Raw genomic sequence first — 27,539 nt, forward strand, 5'->3', positions numbered from 1 at the left:
ACGTTCTGGGGCCATCAGGAGGAAGATCATAAATCTTTGGAGTTCATAGGCTCTCTTGTGTCCATGTAGTACAGTTCTCCCCTTTTTAAATCATGTATAAAAGAAATGTGTGAGATTTCCATTACACTCATTGCTTGCAGCTCTCTGATCCTTTAAGGCTTTCTCAGGAGGGCAGAAAACGATCAGTATAAGGAGAAGTGCTGGATGTTGGCTGCTGTATATGTAATTTTGTAAAAAGTGATTTCATTCTGATTTTGTGCCTTCTTGCACTATGTGCTGTATCCCTGGAACAACGGCTCAGTTAACATAATCCAAGCTCCTTCCCCTCTGCCTTCCAAAAACATACAGCTCAAAGAATTCCCACTCCCCTAGAATCACCTTGTGCAGCTCTGGGCTTGTTCTGCATTGTATTGCTCTGCATCATGCTTATCTGTGCGCTTGGGACCTGATCCTGGGAGGTGCTGAGCACCCTCCACTTCCATGGACGTCCAGAAGATGTGAGGGCACTTCACCTCACAGGAGGGAACTACTTATAGCGTGACGCTTTCGGTGGCAGGGCCCTGTTCTTTCTTTGCAGTGATCATCTACAGAGGATTCCTGAGTGCTGGTGGGAGCCCCTTGATAAGAAACCAAAATCAAAACAGCCATGTACCACACTGAAAGAAGGTCTACACCCCTAATAGAAATTCTCTATTCTCAGTCTATTGCTTAATCATGCTATCCCAGAACTCCTGAAGAGCATATATTTTTACTTTGGGATGCAGCAGACTGCGCCTCATTTAATTTCCTCTGAGAAACCCCATGCTGTGTCCCTAACCCAAGGCACTCACCCACACATCATGCCCATTTCATACCATACAAGTTGAACACTGGGCAAGATTACCAATATACTCAGTATATATTACAGGAACAAATTATAAACCTCTGCACTAGAATAGACAATAGACATTTCTTGGCTAAATGGTGTTATCCCCTTCCTCAGTTAAGATGATGGGGGGGGGGGGAGATAGCTCAGTGGTTTGAGCTTTGGCCTGCTAAACCCAGGGTTGTGAGTTCAATCCTTGAGGGGGCCATTTGGAGGGGAAAGTGGGGTTTGGTCCTGCTTTGAGGACTAGATGGGACTCCTGAGGTCCCCTCCAACCCTGATATTCTATGATGAGAAAGGGCTTTAATTTAAATCAGAAAATGTATGAATAGATTCCCCAATCTCTCCCCCAGCTTGTCTGTAAACATGTTGACCCTGGGATATGGGACTTATCACAGGCTAAAGGGGGAAATGGTTTGTGAGACAGTTCCTTGTTAAAATACTGATAACCCATCATATATTTTACAGTGTCACATACACTTATTACAATACCTATAGCTTTTCATCAGCAGATCTCAAAGCACTTCACATTGTTTTGTGTATTTCTCCTCACAACACCCCTGTGAGGTAAGGCAGTGCTATTATTCCCATTTCACGGCTGAGTCACAGAAAGGCTAAGTGACTTGCCCAAGTTCTCACAGGAAGTCTGTGGCAGAGCAAGCAACTGGTCCCTTATGGAACTGGAAAGGTAATAAATAATAATGAAGGGCCTGATTCTGCCATCTGTACTCATTTATTCTTGAATAGTACTTTACTAGCAGGTACATTGTGACCCAGGCCTGAACATTCACACATCCTCCGCCACAGCTACACAGGACCTGCCCAGATGTCCTGTTCAGGAACAGTATGGACAGCTGAGTCCACCCAGTTGATACTCAACCTCACCCCCAGCAAGTTGTCAGGGAGGAACCTGGTCAACAATAGAAGGGGTTTCAGAGTGGTAGCCATGTTAGTCTGTATCAACAAAAACAACGAGGAGTCCTTGTGGCACCTTAGAGACTAATAAATTTATTTGGGCATAAGCTTTCATGGGCTAGAACCCACTTCATCGGATGCATGGAGTGGAAATAGAAGGGGTGAGGCATAGGCAGAACCATAGATTCTTCCACTCCACCTATATTCTTCCTCTGTTAAGTGAAACAGGAGCTCTGGAGGAGCTGTGACTTAGGGAGTGTATCTGTGTCACAATTCCTTGCCAGGGCTGTTCCTGGGGCATCAGCGCTACGTGCCATCTGTTTCTGAGAGTGAGCTCTCTGTCTAGCTCTGTGCAAGCCATCTCACTTAAACTAAATGCAGCCACTCACAGTAGAAAGGCATGATCTAACATGAGACAGAACTGGGGACCCAATTCTTTAAATCAAGGAATTCTCCAATTGGTTTTCTTTGGGACCACACAGAACCTCAGCGTTATGAACACCAGTCTTATGAATGACCAGTGATCTGAACCATTCTTCCCAAAGAAGGAGGAGGAGGGCAAAAAAATCACATAAGGAAAATGATGTGGATGAAGAACAAGTCGACATCTCGTCACATTCTGATGCCTTCAATACATTGGGCATGGCTTAGCAGAGGGTTGAAGGATGAGGAGAAAGTGATGCAGTGCACCATGCTGCAACTTATGCAACATACCTACTGTAATTTTGAGATGTTCAATTTTATGAATGTTTCAATTTTAGGAATGCCTCAATCCCCAGTTAGTTCATAACATAGGGGTTCTACTGCATTCCTGGATCCCTGATAGTAAAGTAACAGTGCAATTAGTGACAAATTAGTTATTTTAGGATGTTCCACCCCCATCCTCCTGGACAAGTAGAAACTATGTTTTGGGTGTTTTGGGAGTCATTTACTTTTAGTTCCTACTACAATCTCAGCCAAACAGCCATTGTGCCTGTGTGTACAGCTCCCTCTGCTGGCTATCGGCAAGATGTGCCTCGTCACCTGTGGCCCCTACACTTCCGTGCGTCAAGTGGGTAGCTATAAATGAATTAGCATCAGCACAGTTACTTGAATTTTGTTTTAATTAATCACAGATTGAGCAGCAAATCAACCACTAAGCAGAAGGAGAGAGGGGGAGGCAGCTCAGGAGAGTGATGGCTCACGGATAAAACTCCCCGATTGAAGGGGTGATGTGGGCAATGAGCCAAGGGAAGTTTAGATTCTAATGAGGGGCTTACTACTATTAAAATCCCTGCTCCCCACTTCTTCTGGCTGACACTGCCAGGAATGCCAGCCATCACCCGCTGCACAAGACATCCGAATCTTTTCCAGTGCGGCTGACTGCGATGTCACAACGTATCATGACCAAAGTGGGGAAACAGGCAGCAGAAGCAGCTTGAAGTCTTTAAAAGACAAAGATCCCAACTGCATGTTAATGTCCCTCCCTAGTAATGAAGAACGGTGGGGGGAAAGGAATGCAGGATTTTAAAACCCAACCAATAATGAACAGAGGGCCAGATACCCCAGCTCATCAGAGCCGCATCCCACCAGGGACAGGATGAAAAAACAACGGGATGTTAATGACACATGGATCTCTGCATCCACCGGTGTCACTTCACTTATATTTAGAGTACAAGCTCTTTGGGGCGGGGGTTGTCTTTTTGTCCAGTGCCAAGCACAATGGTCCATGACTGGGACCCTTAGGCACTATGACTATACAAAGAATAAATAATAATATGCTCCTCTTCCAGCTACTTTGTGATGAATGAGAGCTGCGTGAACATACCTCGAGCACTGTCTTGGAAGAAATACTGCACACTGAATCTTGGGTTTTCCAGCCAGGGCCCAATTGAATGGCTTTGCAAATGAGGGGAAAGGGGACTTAGATCTGTGTTAGCCAGCCTTGACCCATAGCATCTATTCTGTTCTGTTGAAATAAATCAGATTATTCTTAAAATGAACCATGTATCCCCATTGTAGACAAATAACCCTATTTCCAGCATGAAAGCAATGCATATCAAGAGCCTAACCTCTTGTACTCCAATTCCTATGAGACTGTATTTTTCATTGAGGCGTTCTGGTGCTACACATTAAAATACAGAAGCTAGTCATGTCAGCAGCTCACTGCTTGAGCGGGGTGTCTCACTGGAAGTATCTGACTCCAGTGTTCCAGGATCAGCACTGGCTGCCTATTGATCTCTGGATGGAGTTTAAGGTGGTGGGTATGACCTATAAAGCCCCAAATGACCTGCCTACCTGTGAGATAGTCTCTCTCCCTGTGCCATACGGCTGCAGCTCCAGCTGGCAGAGGCATTCAAGCTGGATTCCCACTCATAATAAAGTAAAGGGAGATGCCAGCAGGTGTTCTCTGGGAAGGCTGCAGTACTTTGGAATTTGTTCCCCCTTTGATCTGAAACAGCCTGACCTTGATGACTTTCTGGACATGCCGTAAAAGGTTTTTAGGTAACAGGGTTCTTGGCGAAGGTCGAGAGTGTGTTTCAGGGGGCGCGTGAGCTAAAGGGACATGTTTGCCGCTTTGACTTATTGACTGGCTGAGTTAATTCATTAGTTGTATACGGTTATGCAGTTGTATATTCTTGCTGGTGGGTGCTCATCATGTGCAACTGTAGGTCTAACTGATGGCTAGAACACCTAGAACGTTTTCCAGGGGTGGTTTTTTTAATTGATATGTAATACGTATCCTCGGGGCTTGTCTACACTTGAAACGCTACAGCAGCACAGCTGCAGCACTTCCGTTTAGACACCACCTATGCTGATGGGAGGGGTTCTCCCATCAGCATAGGTAATCCACCTACTCAAGAGGCAGTAGCTAGGCCGATGGAAGAATTCTTCCGTCAACATAGCACTGTCTATGTGGGGACTTAGATAAGCTTAACTACGTTGCTCAGGGAGATGGATTTTTCACACCCCTGAATGATGTAGCTGGGTCAATCTAATTTTCTAGTGAATACCAGCCAAATAAAATATAAATGCTGAGTCCAAAGTATATGTCACCAGAAGCCCTGAACTCAAAACACAACCTTAGAAAATGTACAGCTTAGATTCACTTCATGCTTTCTCACACCTGGGTACCAGTGAAAAGCAGACATTGACAGCCTGCTACAGCTGCCTTTGTAATCAATGGAGCTTTTCCACTGACTTTAATGGAAGCCGGATTGGGTCCTAAATGCCCAGCATTTCAGTTTTATTTAACAATGTGAGTGAAAATGTATTCTTCAGCTAGAAGTCGGGATGCTTTGATACAACATATTAATTCAAATTCCTTTTATTGTCCTTGGAGGCAGAGCTCTGTGGATTTAGTAGAAGTTATAGATAAGGAATTTTATGAGAGGGAGAGGAAGGAGGTTAGCCTCACTGAATGTGTTACTATTGGTAGCCAAGTGGTAGATTATCTCTATTGCTAATAGAGCATTGATTTAGAGCTCATGGATTTTGGAACTGAAAATATGAGTTGGCTCTCTGTGTTACCCACCTGTAACCTAACAGAGTGAGTCAAATACATGCTTTTGAAATAGGAGAAGGTGGGCAATTAGGACTAAATCCTAATCTGATCTAATCTACATCATCATGGTATCCAAATGCAAACCAAATTACAAAAGAATTCATAAACACTGCACTGCATTCTCCCCCCTACCTTGTAACATGTCAAGCAAATGTGTAGGGTAATTTTTAAATATTATTTGCTATCCACAGGGAAGTGCTTGTAGAAAAGCAAATGTAAAACCTTGCCTACCTTCACAGAGCAGAGATGGACATTGGTGCATGGTCTCAGAACCAAATTAAGACACAGGCATGTGCCTAGGGCCTTAGCTCTGATTTGATGACATCAGAGTCTCCACTTTCCTGCAGAAAAATGGTTTCTGGGCTTCCTGGTTGTGAAGAGAAACTTGAAAAGGCAAGCTGAGTGTAACTGGATGCAGTGATGTCTGCCTGAGTCTGCAGACAGCCTCCAGTAGAGGGAGAATCAGCAGCTAGAGCTGGTTGGGAAATTACTTTTTTCCCCCCCACAAAAAATAAGGATGAAAATGAAAAAGGTTTTGTTTAGATCAAAAATGTTCTTTGAAATTTTTCAGGAGTTCTCAGAAATCTGAAAACTTCTTAGTTTTAAGCAAATGAAAACCGAACATTTAAAATTTTAGGGCTTTTGGCCAATTTTTTTCTATTTTTGGCAATCTAAAACCAAACTGTTGCTGGTCTTCAGGTTTTCATTTTTCACACGCTCCTCCCCCCACCCCCACCCCCTTTTTCTTTTTGATGAAAGCAGACATTTTCTGTGAAAATTTCCATTTTGTCAAAAAAAAAAAACCCCAAACCCCACAACCAATTTTCCGTCAAAAGAACATTTGGACAAAACATTTTCCTCCAACTCTAGCAGCAGCCACTAGAGCTGCGTGGCCCCGGCCCCACCCCCACCAGCAGTGCAAACCAGGACTCAAAGGGAACCTGGCTACCAATACTGCCACGCATGAAGGAGCCATTGTCACCACTAGAGTTCCATGTGGGGGTGTGGTTAGGGCCCCCAAAATGCCCTAATCTGGACCTGCATAGTCCAGCTGTCCTGTACGCCGTGGCCACAGAGCCTAGTTATTTCCCAGCTTCCCCCCTGTGCCCCCACAGGGGGAACAACAGAGACCTACTGTGGTTGGCCAGCATGGTCCCTTGCTCACACGCAGAATCACAGATCTGGGCACTGGGTGTGTGCAATCTCTCCCTGATTTAGGGAGGGGCGATGGGTTCCTCCTGGGCTGTCAGTCCTTTAAAGAGACTGAATAGGCCACCGAGCCCTGCCCAGGGGTCACCCAATCAACTGCTCCAAAATGGAGCTGTCAGCCAGGAGCGCGGTTTGAGGCCTTCGAGCTGAAGAACACTCTTTCCTCCATATCAAATGAGGGGGGACACAGGCCCTGCAGTATCCCTTCGTGCCTTCCCCCTGCCTGACAGGGTACCTATTTGGGGAATCCAGTCCTTCTCCTGCTTTCTCTTCCCACCCACCGCAGTAGCACCATGGCATTTACTGAAGTCACATGGTTTCAGTAACCCCTGGGAGCTCTAAACAGACAAAGAGAAGGGCCTGAGACTCACAGAGGGGGCTTCTCTGGGCTGTGGAGGATGGAGGGCACATGCAGATGAGTTACTCTTAAGTCACTCAGTTGGCTCTGGCTGTGGAGCAAGCACTTTTCCCTTCCATATTAGCCTGACCCCCCCCCACCCCCACGACCAGTCGGCATGTGATCATGTAACTAAGGACAGTATCATAGTGCATGTGTACAGGCAACCTTCGTTCTGTTAAAAGAAAAGGAGCACTAGTGGCACCTTAGAGACTAATCAATTTATTTGAGCATAAGCTTTCGTGAGCTACAGATCACTTCAGCGGACGCATCTGGGGGTTGGGTGGGGGAAGCTGCGATGCCTACACAACTTCATAGCCTGGGTCGGGCGGCTGGTTCATCAGGGTGAAGCTCCTGAAGTGTACAAAGGAAACTAATTTCACTCACTTCTGCTCTTATAGAAATAGGGGCGGCTTGGCTCCTGCTCTGAACGTGTTTTCATGTTTAGAATGTGTGACGGCAGCCTTCTTGGCTGACATGCCGGGAACTGAAGCAGGGACCTCCAGAGCTAAAAGCGTGAACAGCTGTAGCTTGAACTCTACAGCCACGGCTTTTTAGCTGCAGCTGTAACAGACTCACCTCCTCTGCGGAGCAGGGGCAGAGCGGAACATGCAACACACAGCCACCAATGGGTCACAGACGCACCTACCTAAACTTTAAGTATATGGGCAATTAAATGAATGCAAATATTGCAAAACATAATCAGCCAACAGAAGTGAAAACCCAAGTCTGCCCTTAATCAGTTACATCAAGAGCCTCCATACGCAGCCGGACCATTCATACCCACTCAACTGACCCATGTGCTTCTTCATATTTAAATGGATGGCTTGCCCTTATCCCAAGGAGTGGTGACATGCTGCTTCCAGCCAGTGATCCTCTGAGCCACAAGAGCCCCTCCTGCCCCTGCCATTTCAGCATGTGATCTGTCTCCCTGGGGAGATAAGACAAGGAAGTTGCTTAATGGGCCCCCCATGGGATATTACAGGGAGGTGCAGGAGTGAGGAAAAATGTCAGCACATAATTCATGATCTGCCTCAGGCAGAAGGGGACAAAAAAAGAAAAGGGTCTTCTCCCTAGTATGGACTAAACAGGAGATCCCGCTGGAACCCATCCAAGAAAACAAAACACTGAGAGTCTAGGAATACTGTGCACTTCACATTCTTCTGAACATCTCTAGGGAAAGGCTGTGGGGATTAGAACTTCCTAAAGGAGGAAGAGGGGGGCTGCTTTATGAAGAGAGCAACAGAGAGATGCACATTCTCCCCAGCAAGGGACAAGAGTCTCCTTTGGTTTGTTTGTGTGTCTTTCTGATCCGCTACAATTTATTTAATTGCCATTTAAAGACAAAGTTCTCTCCCAAGTTGTGTTGGAAGGTAGTGGATGGCTTTCTTGTTGTGGCAGTTTGCCAGCTGGTCAGCCTGACATAACTTTCTCTGGCAGAGACTGAAATGTTGATGCATTGTCTACATTTGGAAGTGACATTTTTCTCGAGCTTTCATAAGCAGAACTAATGGAATCACTAAAGTGCAATCTCTTTGGTTTCTTCTTGGAATTTCAGCTGAGTTTTAGTACTTCTGAAAGTGAAGCCTTGACAGCACTGGCGGCTGCCATCCGTAGTGTGGATAAGCCCTATGCAAGACTGAATCACATGGGGCTCTGACCCACAGAACCCCCCCGCTATTCCATCCTGGGACCCCACATGGCTCTGCCAGCGCTCCTCACTCCTGCCCTGCAGCATCCCCAGAAGTCCCAGTCCTGGATCCCCTCCACAGCTCTGTCATGATACCTCCCATTCCTAGCCCCGCAGCGCCCTCTGCTATTACAGTTCTGAGACTGCCACCACATGACTCTGCCAAAGCGTCTCAAACCTCCCTTGCAGTACTCCCTGCTATTCCTGGCCAAGACCTACAGGTGAACTTGGACAATACAGATTACCCCTGACTTGCAGCACACCCGGATATTCCAATGTAGGGTCTCTCCACTCCAGCGACAGCCATTGATGCTTAACTGATGCTCTAGAAACTAGGATGAGAACATTCAACTCATTACATTTGTGGCATAAGTAGAATTTGAACCCATTATTCGACAGAGAATAAGAAAGCATGAATTAGTTGCCATCCTTTTGAGAAGGGCAATTCGCTACCACACGGTGCTTCGGAAAGGGCTGGATGTCCACAACCACCAAGACAAACATCAACGTCAGAGTTTTACATGCTGTAAAATTCTTTTAAATTGTTCCAGTTACATCTCAGAACATGGAGATACTGGGGTGTAAAGAGGTCAGGACAGTCCCCAGCTCCTGTTGTACCCTGTACAGCCAGCAATCTGAAAAGGGCCATGTACACAGAAGTTCAGTTACTATTATCTGACTGAAGTGCTGACTCTTTAATAGCCCTCTCTTTCTCTCAGTTCTTGTATGGCCTGCATAATTGCAAAAGCTGGTGTGTGAGGATCAGGAGTGTTCTGCCTTTTTCATGGCAGGTGGATCAGACTCTGGGTTTCTCGTTATGCCAAGGAGCTACAGGAGAATATCACAAGGACATCAAGGGAATCCAGAATTGCACCTACCCAGCTGCTTGAGGGATCCCCCTCTCTCCCTGTGCCATCCAGCTGCAGTGTAGCCATTCCAGCTGTAGCTCACTCGGTTTAAAATGGAGGCAGCTGAAGGAAGGCACTATCACACCCCAGTTTGTTTGAAACAGCCCAGATGTGTTGCCCTACAGGACATACGGCAAAGCCCATCAATTCTCTCTAGCTTTGGTAGGAAGTGGGGGGAAAGCAGTGAAGTTTAAGTCATGAGAGAGGGGGACCTTCTCTCTCGCTTGGTCATTTCTGGCCATGGGGGGTTAGAAGATATTGAATTTGTCATTGATAAAAAGTGAATTTTTAAATACTTGACAAGGGTATGTCGCTATCTACACACTTACATGGCTTTCCTCACCGCAGTATCTGAGACAAGATCCCGGAACTGTGCTCTTTTATTTTTTGTATACATCAGAAGGAGGAAATAAAAACATTGCATATTAGCAAGGCCCTCAGATCTCACGCAGACATCAAAGGGAACATATGGTTCTCCACCCCCACAAAATCTCTCTGGCATATCAAAAGGATGCCATCTCTTCCTCACCCCACCCCTCCCCAGATTTCACATGAATATCAGAAGGCTCTTATGCCGCTGGATCTCATGCAAATAAGAGAAACATCTGACAGCTTAGGATCTTATGTGAATATATCAGAGGAAGCCTTGCACACCTGGATCACATATGACTATCAAACAGATAGTCCCCTCATCCTCCCCCAGTCACATACTGCTATCAGAGGTACATTCCCTGTCCCCCTCACGCCTCCACCACGTGAATCCCTTTGATATCATATGGATATCAGAAAGTGTCCCATACTTCTGGAAGTCATATGGCCCCTGGAAGGCTTCCCATCCTCAACATCTCAAGTTTATAACAGAGAAAAATCAAATCTTTAGTTAAAGGGAGCCTGAGGCATGGATCACAAATGGATCTAGAAGAGGATAGCCCATGGATTTCACAAAGTCACCAGTGTGATCCCTCTAGATCTCAGTGAGCAGATGCAGTCCCCTGAACATCACATGACCATCAGAGGTATCCTCCTTGGAACTCACATGACTGTCATAGGCATACCCCAGTCCACCCCCAAATCTCCATACCAGAGCTTACCAGGAAGCCTGGAAAATGCACCCTGCCTTGACTTCTCCCTGTCTCCGGTGATTGTCAATATACCCTTTGTGCTGAGTTTTATAATCTCTCCAAAGCCCAGGTTGTCTCTGTAATGATTATTCAATAAAGGCGAAGGTAAACATGGGTGACGCTCAAAATTACTTCATCTAATACTTCAAGAGTCCTTTCTTTTCAACTAAATCCTTCCTATAGCATGTACCATTCTACCAGCCCCAGAAGCCCATTCTGAAGTCACAGACATAGTCACGCATTAACAATCTATAAATAGAACAAGCACTGTTTGCTCAACCAGTTAGACTCTCTAGCACCTTTACAAGGGATTAGCCCTCATAAAGAGTGCACCAATAAGAACAGGTTTGGGCAGGCATTCTGTGACAGGGATGAGAGCAGAATCTATTTGCCACCGTGTTTGCCCAGCCCTATGTAAAATAACAGTGGTTGGAAAGAAATGGAATATACCAAATGCTAGTTTGGCTGAGAAGTAAATGAGCAAAGTTGGGCGGTGTTATACTTTGGATGTGATGCTAACTTTTGACACAGCCTTCAGCTTATCTGGCAGTGGTGACAGAAGTTGAAGGTCACATAATGGCTGCTCTGTTTGCCTTCACGGTTGCTTAACAACCAGTACCTAAATTATTGCTTGAGAAAATCTAGCACATGAAAGACGCAGCATAAGCCAAATCCTAACATGGTAGTAAGCTGATTCTGAACAGCTGCCTAAAGCAGTGGGAAGAAGACCATGGTTGAGAGCTCCATTCCTCTGGCACAATGGAAATTTCTGCCATAAGGGTAAAGCTCATCAATGCAGGAGGTTCTGAGGGCCATCACAAACCTCACCCTCCTCCACTCCCAGTGCAAGGCGCACGTCTTCAACCTGCCTTCTCTAACATGAACACACAGCAGCACTCACATTAAAAAAAAATCCTACCACACCAAAACATTTCCCTGCATGTATAATTCTCCCCCTGAGGAGAGGGTGAAACACACGTGACACATGTGAGTCACGTTGCTTAATGCACCAATAGAAAGCGCTCAGAGGCTACAGTGACGAGGGAGATATAAGAACTGGACTAGAAGAGACATTTTTATTGTGTCTGTACTAGGGCTGTGCAAATAACAGATGTTTTGGATCACTGGCAAGTCCAAAAAACTGGGGTGGAGGGGGGATTCATTTTGGGTCAAACTGAAAATGAAATGTTTTGAGATTTTTGGTGAATCAAAAAGTTGAAAATAAAGTTCATTTCAGGTGAAACAAAATCTTTGGCTTCAACAATCCTGAAACATTTCATTTTGATTTGGAGCATTTGAAAATGTTGCTGATGTTTTTAAAGGAAATTTGGAAATGAAAAGTTGTTTCAAACCAAGCAATCAAAACTTTCCATTTCAAAAATATCAAAATGAAACCTTGCAATTTTTTCAGGGTTTTTTTTTCTTAACATAAACAATTTGATGAAACTGACATGAGCGCCAAGACGTTTCAGTCACTGAAACATTTTGCCAAGAAAGAGGTTTGGACAAAATTGTAGCCTAGCTCTACACTGTAAAGCCCCTAGCAGAATGGGGCCCTGATCTTTGATTGGTACCCATCAGTGCAGCTGCAATACAAACAATAACAATGACAGCACAGCACAACGGGTCTGGTGGCTGGAGATGCTGAATGTCCTCTACACATCTGGGTGATGCAGCATTGCTCCAGGACATGGAAAGCTTATTTGCTTGCATAACTAAACACATTTATTCACTACCAACCTGAGGCCACATAGTTTAGTCTCCTGAGGACAGAAATGCTTTAGTCTAGCTAAAGTTTTTGGGCTTAATACAGGGGTATCCCAGTGAAATTTAATTGCCCTGTCCTAGATGATTTAATCATACCTTCTGGCCTTAAACTTTATGACACTATGAAATAATAAGTTAGAGGCGATATGCTTCCTCTTTGATTCTAGTATCAATCCCCTGGGCCATTACCTTCGAGGATTCCATTGTTACCATACATAGAGCCTCCATATCATAACAAAAGACAGATGTGTGTTCTCCATACTACTGCGAGGAGAGCTCGTGTTAATCAAATACGTTCTTATTTATGACAGGTTTCAGAGTAGCAGCCGTGTTAGTCTGTATCCTCAAAAAAAAAAAAAAAAGGAGTACTTGTGGCACCTTGGAGACTAACAAATTTATTTGCGCATAAGCCCGATGAAGTGAGCTGTAGCTCACAAAAGCTTATGCTCAAATAAATTTGTTAGTCTCTAAGGTGCCACAAGTCCTCCTGTTCTTATTTATATAACTTTGCATTTACCTAACAGCACAAAAACCAGACCCGGCTTCTACCTGCAGCAGGCAGCTCTGTGTTCTGATCAGCATTCAAAGCCCTGCACTACCACGGAAAGGGTGACCCTTTGAACTCTCCAGCTGTACCCACCCATACATAACAACAGCAGCTGTGCAGCACAGAAAGGCACCTGAACTCAAGCAGCAGGTTAAATAAAGTTGTGTGGATTTCTACTAGGTTTTTTCCCCAGGGGAAACATTTATAAAGTTTTTAGGGGAAAAAAACTCCTCAGCATTACAAAGGGTGGGAATAAATTCAACTTGAACTGAAATTGTTAAAGCCCATCACCAAACTGAATAATCAAGATCCTAGATTCAATCTATTTGCTCTTCTCTTTCTTCCAATCCCTTTGTTGTTGTTACTATTTATTTATTTACTCACTCACTTCCTTACCTTGGAACAATAGCTCTCTGAGACCATTTCACCTCAAGGACAGGTGATGCCATCTCCAAGGTCAGTCGATGATCATTGTGTCGTAAAATAAAACATCATAAATGTTATCAGTTCAAACCCACAGGGCTGCTTTATTAACATTTCTAATGTACGGGCTCATTGGGATAGCTACAGAGATGACAGGGCCATGTACACAGGAGTTCAGTTATTCCTGGGGCCAGATCCTCAGGTGCTATAAATACTAATGGAGTGATGCCACCTGACGATCTGACCTCTTGTCCTGCCAAAAAAGTGTATTGAACTAAATTGGCTGAGGAGAGGGACCAGTGGGTGGGCCATTTGTTGTCCTGAAATAATCCTAGCTCACACAGCTGTTGTCCTCTGTATTAACAGACCCTTTGAGAAGGCATTTTGTGATGAATCATGCATCTCCCTGCAATTCCCCACCTTTCTCACACCTCCAAAGATCAGCCCTTTAGGAAGCAAAGAGAGATGTTTACAGCTACAAACCCAGGACAAGCTTGCCAGAGCCCTGGAAGGAAGGTTTGCCTGGGCTTCTCCCAGCAACTACAGGAGGTAGGCAAATCCACTGGAGTGTGCTTTGATCTTTGCTGCTCCAGTTCAGAGAGTCCTTGATAAAGGTGGAGGGAGACCTGGCTCAAAGAACAATATTAAGAGCATGTCTACTTTGCAATTCAACATGCGCAGCTGGCTTGTGTCAGCTGACTCTGGGCAGCAGGGCTCGGGCTACTGGGCTTTTTAAAGCAGTATAGAGGTTTGGGCATAGGCTGGAGCCTGGACTCTGGGACCCCATGGGAGGGGAGAGTCCTTCAGCCCGGGCTCCAGCCCAAGTCTAAATTTACACAGCAATTTTTAGCCCCACAGCCGCAAATAAGCTGACCCAGGGCCACCTGCAGCCATGCTGCAGGTCTTTTATTCCAGTGTAGATGAACCCTAAGACTACTGGTGCATGAGCCATTGCCCTGTGCCTGATAAAACTGGCATAGTAGACATCAAAGTGTCACTGACTGCACCAATGGAGCATTTATACTGCATTTGCCCTTTCTCCCGAAACAGAATCCATTCAAACTGGTTTCCCACTTACAGGTCAAGAATCCCAGGGGAAAGAGCAAGCACACTCTATATGGGGTAGCCCCCATCCCCTTGCACAAACACACTCCCACCCCGGCCCACAAAGACAAGACTACCCTGAATCACAAAGCGCTGTTCTAGTTAAACACTGAGCTGACATGAAACCCCCATGCTCAGTGTGCTCAGGCAGAGCTTCTGATGGAGCTAGTGTGCTGGACTGGGCAGACGCATTCACCCAACCTTCCAAAAGGCAGGTCAGAAAGACATGGCAACGCCCTTAAGCAAAGTGGTTAACAAGCAAAGACAGCTAGGATGTTAGGGTACTCTCCAGGAGAATAACTAAGGCACCTTCCTTCGAGGTTTTTAAGGTCAGGCTTGACAAAGCCCTGGCTGGGATGATTTCGTTGGGGATTGGTCCTGCTTTGAGCAGGGGGTTGGACTAGATGACCTCCTGAGGCCTCTTCCAACCCTGATATTCTATGATTCTATGATCTCTTTCCTACAGAGGTATCCCATATGAGGTACCCCTTACACAAAAAGAAATCCAAGGGTTCCCTTAACCAGAGAGCTGTCTCATATGAGGAGGGCTAGATTTTCCCTTGCCCAGGAAGAAGTAGGGGCATCTTTTTACAAGAACAGATCCGGTGATACAGTAGAGAGAAGGACGTGCGGGAAGAAAGACAAACACTACCCATTTTCAACTCCTCCCTTTTTTATCAGTATGAAAGAGTTGCTTGCTCACCCTCCTGTGGAGAAATTTGATAATAAAGTCAGGTCACTAAATATGCTTCAGTGTGACTCACTGCAGCATTCTCAGTCTTTCCACCACCCTTTTCCCCCCTGCCCTCGCTGCTTGCCCAGTCTCCAGAATCCCTGGAAAAAGCAAGTCTTTCATCTTATCAGGCGTGTTTTATTGCCCCCTGGTTACACAGTAATTTTGGTCTTAGCTCCACCAAGGGATCTCATGATGGGAAATCAGCTCAAGGATTGTCAGTTCATTGGACAAATAAGGAAGGGCCTGTGGATACAATTATAGGAGACAGATAAGGAAAGCACAAAAGGGGAATAAGCAGAAAAAGGGAGCCAGACCTGGAAAAATGTAGAAGGCAAGGGGAAATCCCAAGGGGATTAACCAAGGTTAAAACAAAAAGGTTCAACCAATTGCTTGTTGTTCGTTAAATAAAGGTTAATGAGAACAAAGAAGTGGGGCAGAGAGGAATAACTGGAACTCTTCAGTGTTATCCAAGGAATTTTCCCCCTGGTTTAGACACCCCAGCTGGAAGGAGGAGACAACTCGTGGGAGGTTCCTCAACCAAACCTGCTGCAGAGCTGAGAAAAAGGGGAGCACTTTTGTGCAGGCGGATTGACAGGGATTTCTCCTTCTGGCATGACTGGTTTGAAAGGAAGACGCTGAAAAGGCCTATGTGCAAGTTTCAAAGGGTTCTGTGTTTGGAAGAGGAGAAAACCTGACTCAAAGATTGTGGCTGAAGGGGCAGCAGTAAACCTGCGAGTTTCAGGCTGGGGAAGGTCCTTTTCTCTCTGCATCAAACAGTCTAATATTTTTGGAAAGTTTACATTGTGCCCTTCCTGCTAGTAACTGGGCACAAAGGAATGTATTAATTTAGCATTCGGTTATTTTCTCACATCATATTAGTACAAGAAAAAAGATACTGGGACTTCTAACGGATTCTTGCGGAAAAGTAAAAAGGAAGATCATCACCCCACAAACATTATTCACCTAAGTGAAGCGACTCTTTCCTGGGCAGTTTTGCCTTGACTCTGCAGGGAACACTCCTCCTCCTGGGATTACAGTGAGATTGTGCAGAGCCCTTTAAAGCTGCAGCGGTTTGGGGGCTGTTCAGATTTTTTTCCCCATTGTCATCTGGTGTTACTTTGCTAGATACTAAGGAGCTATTCTTGTGCTTGAAGTGGGTTCCTGGGATCAGAAAGAGAAGGTGTGGGCTCTCTCACACACCAGTGGTCTCTATTGCTGCCTCTGCCACTGATTTAGTTCAGGAGGGTGCCCGTAAGGAGAGGAATACACCCACTCACCTGTATTGCTCTTGGAATAAGCAAGCAGCAGAGAGCGCTCCAGTGGTGAGGATTTTTCTTCCCTTTTTCACCCAAAAAGAGATTTGGAGTTGGTCTTCTTTCCTCCTAGTGGGATGAAGATGAGTGACTCTGGGGAATGTGACAGTCGGGGGAAGCCTGTTCTGTCTTTTTCTATTGAGAAGATCTTAAAGAAACCCTCTGCTAGGACCTGCCTAAACAGTACACCAAGGACTAGCCGTAGCCATGCCAAAGCAGCTCCAGCCATGGGATCAGGGCCACAGCTGCAACTTGCCCTGGGTAAGCACCACTTCTCCTACTTAATGAAAACTTTCCCTCTTTCCAAGTCTGTTTGGTGTGACCAAGTAGAATTTGTACCAGTTGTGCCCTTTCAGGAATCTGGGAATTCATTGGTCAGGAGAGTATCGGGCCCAGCACATTCGATACACACATATGAATATAATCTTAACTTGAAACCAAAAAGATTTTGAGAATTACTTTGCTTATAGCCATGGCCGTCTACTGCCACCCCCTTTGGGGATTCAGTAGGCCACAAAGGCTCCAGAGCCCCAGGGCAGAGAGATGCACTATTTGAACAGGCAAGAAACAATGACCCAGATCCTCAGAGGTATTTAGGTGCCTAATTCCCATTGATCTGAAGCCTCACCTGATTTCAATGGGAGTTAGGCATGCAAATACCTTTGAGGACCTGGGTCCATGTGACCTGTGCGTAGCAACAGTGTGAAGTCCAAGAACACCTGGAAATTACAACCAAATAAAATATCCTGGGACCTTTCACCTAAAAAAAAAATATCCTTATTATTTACTTGACATACACATCTCCTCCTCCTGTAAAAAAGGCCTGAGGGCCAAATTCAGTCCTAATGCAACCAGGTGCATAGCGAGACCAGAGCCAAATTCCATGTAGATGCCTTGCCATGATAAATTCAACTGCCCAGATTCAAACAGAAACAGGACCAATGGACTGTAAGGAAAAGGTAGCTGAGTGGTGTTGGAAGTCAATTACTAGAACTAAGGAAGAAAGAGCACTTTTTCTTTAAAATACCTCTTTATCATGGGAGACAGAAGGGCTCCTTCATAAACTCCTGGAGTGAGCTAGTTAGCAGCAAACACGTCCAGTGCTACAGAACAGCGAGTGTGTTGGCCTTCTTAACTCTCATTTCCTTGACTTTGGTCAGTTTGGCATAGAGCTAATCAGAAATTATTTTGTTCCTGCAGAAAATTTCAACTTTTTGTTGCAAAGATTGAAAATCAATATTTTTGATCAGGTTTTTGACAAAACATTGAAATTTTCTACAGAAAGCAGCCACTTTCCACCAAAATAAATAAATACCCAATTCTCTGTCAAAAAACAGCTCATTTTTGACCAGCCATGGTTTGGCCCCATTGACACACCTTACAATGGAATTCAATAATTATCATTTATTATTTGTAATACAACAGCACACAGAGATACCAGTCATGGGCCAGGGCTCTGTTGCACTAAGCACTGTACAGACACATAGTAAGAGACAGTCCGTGCCCCCAAAGAACTTACAGTCTAAGTAAGAACTCGGCTTCAGCATGATTTCCACTCTTTTGGGTCCAAAGTAGGTTCTAATACGGCTTGGATGGCCAGTATGAACAGGACCAAACCAAGGCAGCACAACTGGCTTAGGTGGGGATTCAGAATGATATTCACAAAATATGTTCTAGCCTAGCACACTTTGCCTCTGTCCACACTGGTTGACCAACTGCGTTGGAATCCGGTTTGGCCGCAGCTGAGTGTTAACCATACTTAGCATGGTTAAACCACACTTAGCACAATGGTTAAACTCAATCATACACTGGAATTTTGGCTCCTGTTACACAAAAATATCTATCATGTCTGGACCTGGTTAAAACTTGGTCTGCTCTTTCAGGCTGTATCTTTGCGGACGGTGTCTGAGACGTCCTCTGTCATGGCTGTACCACCAGTGCAGCTCCACCAGTGAGGGTGGAAACACTAGTGTCAATCAGCTACCAATTTTTTAATCATTGTCATCGATGGTGGTAAAATTTCAAGTGGCCCATCTCCATTAGCATTCCCACCATCCATACCACCGGCTGTAGTGCAACGGTGGGAGATTTCCTAAGAATTGCCAGCGTAGATGAAGCCTCAGCATTGGCAGCACCATACCATGTTCTAACCGTAGCCCTGAATCATGCTAAAGCCTGTTCTTTAGCTCAGTTCTGAAACATGCTTAAAAACCAATGCAGTCCCATCCGTACAGCCGGACTGAACTCCATTTTAACAATGTTGGGCTCTTCTGTGTTGTAAGTGGGACTTGCACGCAGTCCATGTCCACAGTGTAGGCTGGACCTTTATGTCTTAACTGTGGCGTCTGGAATTGAGGCAGACATTGGAGTAACCTAGCTCTGTTTCAATTTGCATCCCTGTTGAGCTTGTCAAATCCTGGTACTAGCTCTGACAAGTCCTTGCACGGGACTCCAAGGATGTCAGGGATTCCATTACTGCATGTCACTACAAACACATTTTCACCCCAAATGGTTCCAGCTGAGAGCCCAGTCAGTTGTTCGACTTGTAAATGATGCAGCCAGCACAGCAAGGCCCACACCTTGACTTGATGAACTGTAATTTGTTTTTCCTTTTTGTTTAAAAAAAAAAATCAAGCGCAAGCGGAGGAAATTGTATCAGCTCAGAAACCAAATGTGGCTGGAGAGAGAGAATGTGATGACTCTTCAACCCATTACTGAAAAGCAATAATAGAGTCTGCCCATCTGTTGTGTGCTAAATTAATGGCATTACCCATATGTTTATGGCAATATAAAATATATACTTTAACTAATGATACTACTTAATACTTTAGATGCACACACAAGCTAATTAATCACTGAAACATGGACAAGCTATGTAAATTATATAGATGTCCCCTCCTCTACACAAACATATCAAGTGGGTTTGTTGTTGTTTCTTGTTCCACTTCATTGCCATCCTTGATCATGGGGCTTCTAAAGTCAGGACAAAAATGAAGCTTTTGGTTGGCAGGCAGTGACATTGCATGCATGTTAACAACACCAAGGAGATACATGAGTTAATTGCCCTTCCACTTCTCCAGCAGAACCACCAGTATTTTCTGTGTAAAGTTTAGTTCATAACAGCAGTGACACTCTCGGCTGTACATTTCAGGATAATTACTGTGTTTCATCAAAGTCACTCAACCTTATGCCACATAACACTGGCCTGGGGCATGTTACATAATGACTCAGCCCACTCCTGATTTGAGTTACTGCTGGTCAGGCGGGAACTGCAGTGCACTGAGAAACTTGTGGGAGACTCCAGGACTGGAAGAGCAGTGGGGTTTGCAGGTCAGCATAATGAGTATTTGCAGAGCCGGCCTGCAATGGCAGGAGAGGGGAAGGTCAGGAATCAGTGGCATTAAGAGAACCGTGTGAGTGCCTAGGAGTGGAACAGTAAGAACTGCTGCAGGTCAGAGGGCAGCTGCACAGAGAAAGGAGCTAGAGGGGCAAGCAGGACCAGAATAACACAGCATACAGTAGATCAGAAATGATTAGCAGATCTGATGTGGGAACCCTTCTCTGGGAGAGAAACGGAAGTTGCAGCTCAGGCGTGAAATCCATCGCCAGGATCTTTTGAAAAGTTTCCACAGCCCCTGCCCACAGCATGCTAGCTCTGTGGATCTGAGTCAAAGCTCAGTGGAGTTAATGGGAATCTTTCAGTTGACTTCCATGGGATTTGGATCAGGCACCACCTGCTTTTCATCCCTCAGGTTCCTAGGTGCTTAGATTTAATGAATTTACTTTGCAAAAATTCCCACCAGATGGCCTGTTAACTGCAGTATGGGATCCAAAGCACATTAGAATTGGCCATAGCATGTGTTTGAAAGAGTCCTACGGCATTAAAGATGCAGGACTTTGAAGTAGAAGCCAGTTTCATCCTGTTTACCGCATTTTTGTCTTTAGCTTCTCCCTCCCCATCCTCCCACTGGGCCGGATGGAGTAATCATCACCTTTTGTAGGGGCACCAAATAACACCAGGCATTAGCCCTATGTTCCCCTATGACCCACTCCTCCACTTCCCCAGACAGCTCTGGGTGCCATCTGCAAAGCAGACTCCCTCGAGTCAGACAACTTTTCCTGGCCAAGAACGACTGGTGTGTTGGATCCTTTTAATTCAGAAAGAGGGAGCCCTGTTACCTCTTATGGTGGGTGAGCTGATTAGCGGCCTGACTTTTCTTCTGCTGACATTCAAAGGAGCTTGATTGCAATAGGCGAGGAAGCAGGCCTGAAATAAAAAATTTGGCCTATACTTCTGGCAGCAGCATTCCAACATCAGGAGCCTCTTTGTCTTGCCAGGACAGTTCGGGCTGGAGAGTTTGGGTCTGGGGAATTAGTAATAGTAGCGGAAACAGTAATATTGGTATTATGCTTGTATTGTTATAGTGCCCAAAGTCCCCAGTAAAAAGAACAGGAGGACTTGTGGCACCTTAGAGACTAACCAATTTATTTGAGCATAAGCTTTCGTGAGCTACAGCTCACTTCATCGGATGCATTCAGTTGAATGCATCTGATGAAGTGAGCTGTAGCTCACGAAAGCTTATGCTCAAATAAATTGGTTAGTCTCTAAGGTGCCACAAGTCCTCCTTTTCTTTTTACGAATACAGACTAACACGGCTGCTACTCTGAAAAAAGTCCCCAGCCTGGATCAAGGAACTCACTGCCCCTGTCCAGAGAAACTTGTATATGTTGGTTGTTTTATCTCACCCATAACTGCACTCCACCCAGTTTATTGCAGAGGAGAGGCTAGATTAAGGCATGTAACTGAGTAGCTACCATCTGTTCAACATTGCCAAATCACCCAATCCATAAAAAACACTTTTTTATATAGTTAGATATAGAATCGGGGGGGGGGGGGGAAGCCACAACCCTCTCACCACAGTTAGCAATACTGCTGACAAAAATCATTTCCCGACGATATTTCACCACCACTTGCTGTGAGAATGAAAGCCAGGACAGAGAGGCTGTTTTGAGCCAGCTGTCAAGGCCATTTCTCTGCACATGACTAATGCTCCTCTCGGGTTGTGCCAGGCTGAAATGTCACCATCCCTGTAGCAAAAAGCTGCATTTGCCAAAGAAAATTTCTCCCTGGCTCAAATTCATAAATACTTTTTAAAATTCTCTCATGAATATTCCCTACAAAAATTGGCCATTCTGAATGCCGCCACCACCTCAGCCAGACTGCTCACTCCTTCTAGGAAGTGTGACCAAATAATAGGCACGTCAAAGTCACAGTGGAAGTTTCAGCAAAAGTGGGAACAGAACCCAGGTCTTTTTACTGCCAGCTCCATTCCCTACAGACAAAATATCAGCCTTCTTCCCTCCACCCTTCTTTTCCTAGTAACTTTCTCTCCATTTTCAATCCTACTGCAAAACTACTCTCTTGATTTTTCCAAACTCTCGGTATGCTTAATTCCACCCCATTCTGCCTCTCTGATCTCATAACTGCCTGCTCCCTGCCTGCTCAGTCTTTTCCTTCAGTCTCCACAGGTATAGGTGTTCTTCCACCTGTCTGTCACTCTCTTCCTCTGAGTCTTTCTCCTCTTTGGCCTATGATTATCCTATTGAGGGCCATATATCATGCCCATCTCTGTGGTATCTGAGTACTTCAGTGAAGTACTTTGTGATCTTTTGTGTGTGAAAGACTTAAAGGATGGGACAGCATATGAAATACAAGTTTACTGTATTATGTTAGTTATAAAATGTTTGAACTGCTCCCCCCTCAAGTGAATCGCTCTCTCTTAGATACTTCTAGTTGGAACAGCTCATAATCTTTAATGTATTTCTCCTCACAACACCTATGTAAAGTAGGGAAGCGGTATTATCCCCATTTTACAGATGGGAAAGAGAGGCTCTAGGTCAGTGGTTCTCAAGTAGGAGTATGTGTACCCTGGGGGGTATGCAGAGGTCTTCCAGGGGGTATATCAACTCATCTAGTTATTTGCCTAGTTTTACAACAGGCTACATAAAAAGCATTAGCAATGTCAGTATAAACTAAAATGTCATACTTGTTTATACTGCTCTATGTACTATACACTGAAATGTAAGTACAATATTTATGTTCCAATTGATTTATTTTATAATGATATGGTAAAAATGAGAAAGTGAGCCATTTTTCAGTAACAGCGTGCTATGACACTTTTGTAAGCAAGAAGTTTTTAAGTGAGGTGAAACTTGGGAGGTACACAAGACAAATCAGACTCCTGAAAGGGGTACAGTAGTCTGGAAAGGTTGAGAGCCACTGGGCTCCACGACTTGCCCAAGGTCACTAGGAAGACTTTGGCAGGGCAGAGACTTTGAAGCAGGTCTTCTATGTCCTAGGGCCCTAGCCACTGGACCATCCCTCCTGTTTGCATAAAATTATTTTAAAAAATAAGGGGGACAAGGTGGGTGAGGTAATATCCTTTACTGGACCAACTTCTGTTGTTGAGAGAAACAAGCTGTTGAGCAGCACAGAGCTCTTCTTCTTAATTAGTCTATTTAAAAAAAGACTAATTTTAATCACCAATGTCAAGAACTTCAGACTCCTCCAAGGCCCAGAAAGGAATGAAGTAAACATCAACCCACACAGTGCTCCCCCTTCCCTCCCTACCATGTTTGAGAGAAGAAGAGGGACCTTGCACCAGGGTCTAAAGGTCAACACGCTTGGGCTGTATTCGATTGTCTGTAGAAGTCTCTCCAAAGACTTGTGATAATTAGAAAAAGATAACATTTGAACAATTGTCCCTTATTGCTAAGAAGCTTTGGGTAATTTCCAAAGCTTTTTCTGACTGTATTTTCTTTGGATCAGTTTCTGCCCTCTGATACTTCTGTGCAACTCACGTTGAAGTCATTGTGTCTTGGCCTTTTGTCTCAAGGTAATATAATGATTGCCACTATGTGGGTGATTATCAATAGAACAGAGTAAAATGTATTCAAAAATGAAACTCCACAAAGCCTAAAGCATTAGGTACTTTGTCAAGGCCAGAAATAAAATACATATTAAAAGCCAAATTTTCTTTCCGTGCAAATAGTCAGGTGAAAAGTATATTGCTATGGGAACAGCCTCACCTAGCTAGACCAGATTAAAATTCAGCACAACCTCATTTTACTGTCAGCTCAGAAGCTGAGACAGGAAAGGAACAATACCCAGGGGCAGCTTGATAATGGGACAAAATCTTGACCAGAATCCAGAGTGATGGGCTACCAGTAATGCAGGGGGAATGTAAGTTCCGGACTCACGCTCAGTTCAAGGCTGCCAGAGGTGTGTGGATGAGGAGCAGTGAGGTCAAAGGCAAAACTTACACAGCTCTGCAGCATCCCTTCTAGACCAATGAGGCATGGTGTTGACAGACTGTGCAGGTAGCTACATCCAATCCTTGTAAATCAGGAAGATGCTCATATAATGTGCATTTGGAGTTTCCAAAGAGTTCAGGGCCTGGTGTTCAAGTGCACAGCACCCCCAATTGGAAGCAGATTTTCAAATGAGCCCTGCTCCCATTTAGGTACCTAATTAAGGTTTATTGAAACTACTTGGCATCCAACAGCCCCCTTTATGATCCCAGTTTTTCAAAACAGCGCAGCCTCCAGCATGCTGACCTCTTTTGAAAATCTGGCCACCTATTTAGGTTCCTCACTGGGAGCTGAGATCTAGTGACCACCTAGCGCTAACGCAGGGCACTCTTTTGAAAATCTTGCCCAGGGGGCCTGGAAAGTGGAAGGGGTGGAGGATAGTAGAAAAGAGTGGTTGGCTCCTTGGGGCTCAAAGCTTCACCTGAACCTGTATTCACAACGAAAATGTCAATGGAACATGTCGTTCTAGCATTGCTCCACAGTTCAGCAGGTACAAGCCCATCCCCACCAATGTCCACCTTGACTAGTTCAGACTTCTCACCTCTCTCCCTGCCTGCATGCTGGTCTGAACTAGGTGCCCATGTTTCTGGCTTTCACTGCAACAGAAGTGGAGGGTGCCCATCCCTGACACAAAGCACTCATGTACCATGCTCTTCACAGATTCCAGCAGCATGTGGAAATCAGACAATGCCTTACCTTCAGCAAAGATGCTTCGCTCAGCCTCACCCTCTGCACTTGTGGCCAAGGCCAGCACAATGCGGCCAGTTCACTGCAGAAGACCCACTGCCCTTGGTACAAGCCCAACTGCCTTTCTCAGTGAGGATGAGGTACATGAGCACCTAGGAGGCAAGAGAAAACATGAGGAAGATCAGCTGTGTGATTTCCCAGCAGACTATCCACTCCATGGTGAGTACACTCAGGTCCTACCTCTTGGAAGGGTGCTTGAAATCACAGTGGTTATGGTGCCTTACATACAGGGGTCACCATTAAATGTCAGCCATTACTAGCCATCACAATAGTTTTTTCCATAACATCAGCCCCTGTGTGGGTCAGAACCTAGAATCTTTTGTTTCCAAGAGCAGAGCTCTACCACTCGAGCTAAAGGAGCGACCTCAGTGGCCACGGGCAACAGCAAGGAGCAATCTGTGATTCTGCAATAGCAGGGTGACCCTGTGCGTTACACATATTTTTAGGGTTGGTGGTAGCTGTGTGGGAAACATTGACCTTCTTAACAAACAAGTTGCAATTTCCTCCTAGCGCACTCGGTGGTGCGTGACCAGAAAGATGAGATCCACATATGATAGAGAAGGAAGGGCTGGTTCTTGGCAGCAGCAATGAGAAATTCAGGGGTGGTGTGTGGATAGTCTTAAAAAGTCAGTGTAGTGTTTTTAAAATGCCAGTGCAGGGGACTATGCATTTTTTTAGTTCCTGTGTGTGAACAAGTGAAGCCAAGGAAGTTGTAGGACGCGGGATTGTGAGGCTGGCATCGCTGAAAGAAAATTCCACTCGTTTTTCTCAGCCCATATTCTAATGTTTATAAGGTAAATGCTTCTCACTGAATAAACTGTGACCTGCCGTTGAAGGAAAGGGCTGGCTCCTGTTGTCATTCCGTTAAATGGGAGCTTTGCCATGGACTGTGGCACACAGCAGAATCAGGCCCACAATTTGTAGTGAACCCCCTGCCAGAGGAGGCCATTTTGCTGTAATGGGGTGGTGTAGGGAGAGCCCAGTAGTGGAAGCTGTGAGCCAGTTTCTGTCTCACTAGCACTGATTTTATGCCCACAGGAAGAACTCACTATGAGTGGTTAAAAATAAACACTTCAGTAGGTTAGAGGGAAAGCTAAACTGCAATGTCTAGATGCTGAGCCGGAGCACAATTTCCCCAAAGCTAATGGGGGGTTCTGGTCCAGCATTCCAGTCCAGCACCATCTCTAGTTTAGTCACACAAGATTAGCGTTCTTCTGCTGACGTTAAACCACTATTAAATCAGGAAACTGATTGCTGCCAGTGTCAGAAACGATTAGGGCTAGTCAGATACTTTAGATGAAAGTTGGTGTGGGTTATCCTTGTGGGAATTCCTGATGGAGATTTTAAACTAATGCCTTCTGATCCCAGCTGTAACTGGGTTTTGAAACAGAGCGGTGGGTCTACTGGTCTGCCACTTCCTGGGACTAGTGGTTCCTGCAGCAGCTGATCCTCCTGTAGAAACCCACCACAGGCAGCGAACGGATTCTAATGGAGTGTCTGGTGCACACAAATTAGGCTCGACAGGATCTATTTCACAGGGGATGGCACTAAATCAGCCTCAGCAGGTTCGCTTGGGGGGTTGGATTTTGTAGAAAATCCCACTCTAACTGTACACACACCCCCAAAGGTCCCAGGAACTCTTCCTTCACTTAGCTGTATAGTCTTTAAGGAAGAGGGGCTGGTGGCCTTCTCCCATCTTCTCCTGCCCTCAACTATGGTCTAGAAGCTCCCTCTTTAGAGGTGGTGGCTCCCCTATGCAGTAACAGTGTCTTTAGGAAAGGCAGACAGGCAAGGGCCACTAAGTGTAGACCCACCCTCCTTGGAGTCGGATCCAGTGTCCATTGCACTTCCATTCCACTGCCATTGACTCAACTTCTGTTGACGTCAGCGGGCTTTGGAGCAGGCTTTTGATGCACTAGCTAGGCAGCCACTAGGGATTACCTCGCAATGCAGTAGCTGGTACACCCAATAATCCCCAGTGTGTGGTAGGTAGGGAATCATAGAATCATAGAATATCAGGGTTGGAAGGGACCTCAGGAGGTCATCTAGTCCAACCCCCTGCTCAAAGCAGGACCAATCCCCAATTAAATCATCCCAGCCAGGGCTTTGTCAAGCTAGGGGTTCCCTAGCTACAATGCCAAGGATTCTGAATCATCTCTGCATCTCAACTCATTGCAACAGCACTTGTAGCAGGAATGCGGGGGGGAGGGAGGTCCTCTGGTCCTGCTGCCCTGTGGGAGTGGGCATGCACTTCCTGCCCCCCGAAGAGCCTTGCACTGGGAGACACTAATCCTTACCTGGGACCCCACCTCAAAGACCCTATTTCCCAGAACTCCCAGATAATCCGGGAAGGATGCCACCAGGCCCCAGAAAGCAACTCTGTGTGTGTGTGCACGTGTGAGAGAGAGATATCAAGCCACTTGTAAAGGTAAGCTGTGGGGCATCGAGGGAGAAAGAGGACAATGGGGTTGTATGATGAGTATCACATTCACAGACTAGAGGCTGATGTCTGCAACAGAACCCTGAATGCATCCTGAGTCTGGAGAGAGCACGCGTTTTGCTATGAACCCCTCACACCACAGCATTACAAGTGATAAAACTGTCTAGCAAGATGGCCACTGCCAATAAGGGGTTAGAAATACTGTGTCATTTATAATAAATAGAATTATAACCTTATTACAATTTACTTACAGTGACAAGACTGCTGGAGTGAGCAAAACAGATAGAATATTCCTTTATGAGAGCCCAATTCTCCCCACTCTGGAGAAAAGTGATTTCCTATCCATTGATTTCATATCCTGGAGGTTGGGACCAGATATGTCAGAATTACCACACTGACAGCTCTCTTAATTTTGCTAACCACGCAGCTGGATGCCAGTTAT

The 27,539-nt window shown here is 45.3% G+C and overlaps 1 long non-coding RNA gene across 1 annotated transcript; it reads right to left on the bottom strand.

Moving 5' to 3' along the window:
- On the bottom strand, positions 1-27,539 carry LOC140906367 (uncharacterized). Its single transcript, XR_012157088.1, has 3 exons — positions 27,349-27,539; positions 24,607-24,749; positions 1-81 (listed from the first exon to the last, which is right to left on the bottom strand). It is a non-coding gene; the product is annotated as an uncharacterized LOC140906367 (long non-coding RNA).

This window comes from Lepidochelys kempii, chromosome 1, assembly GCF_965140285.1.
Source record: "Lepidochelys kempii isolate rLepKem1 chromosome 1, rLepKem1.hap1, whole genome shotgun sequence".
Lineage (NCBI taxonomy): Eukaryota > Metazoa > Chordata > Testudines > Cheloniidae > Lepidochelys > Lepidochelys kempii.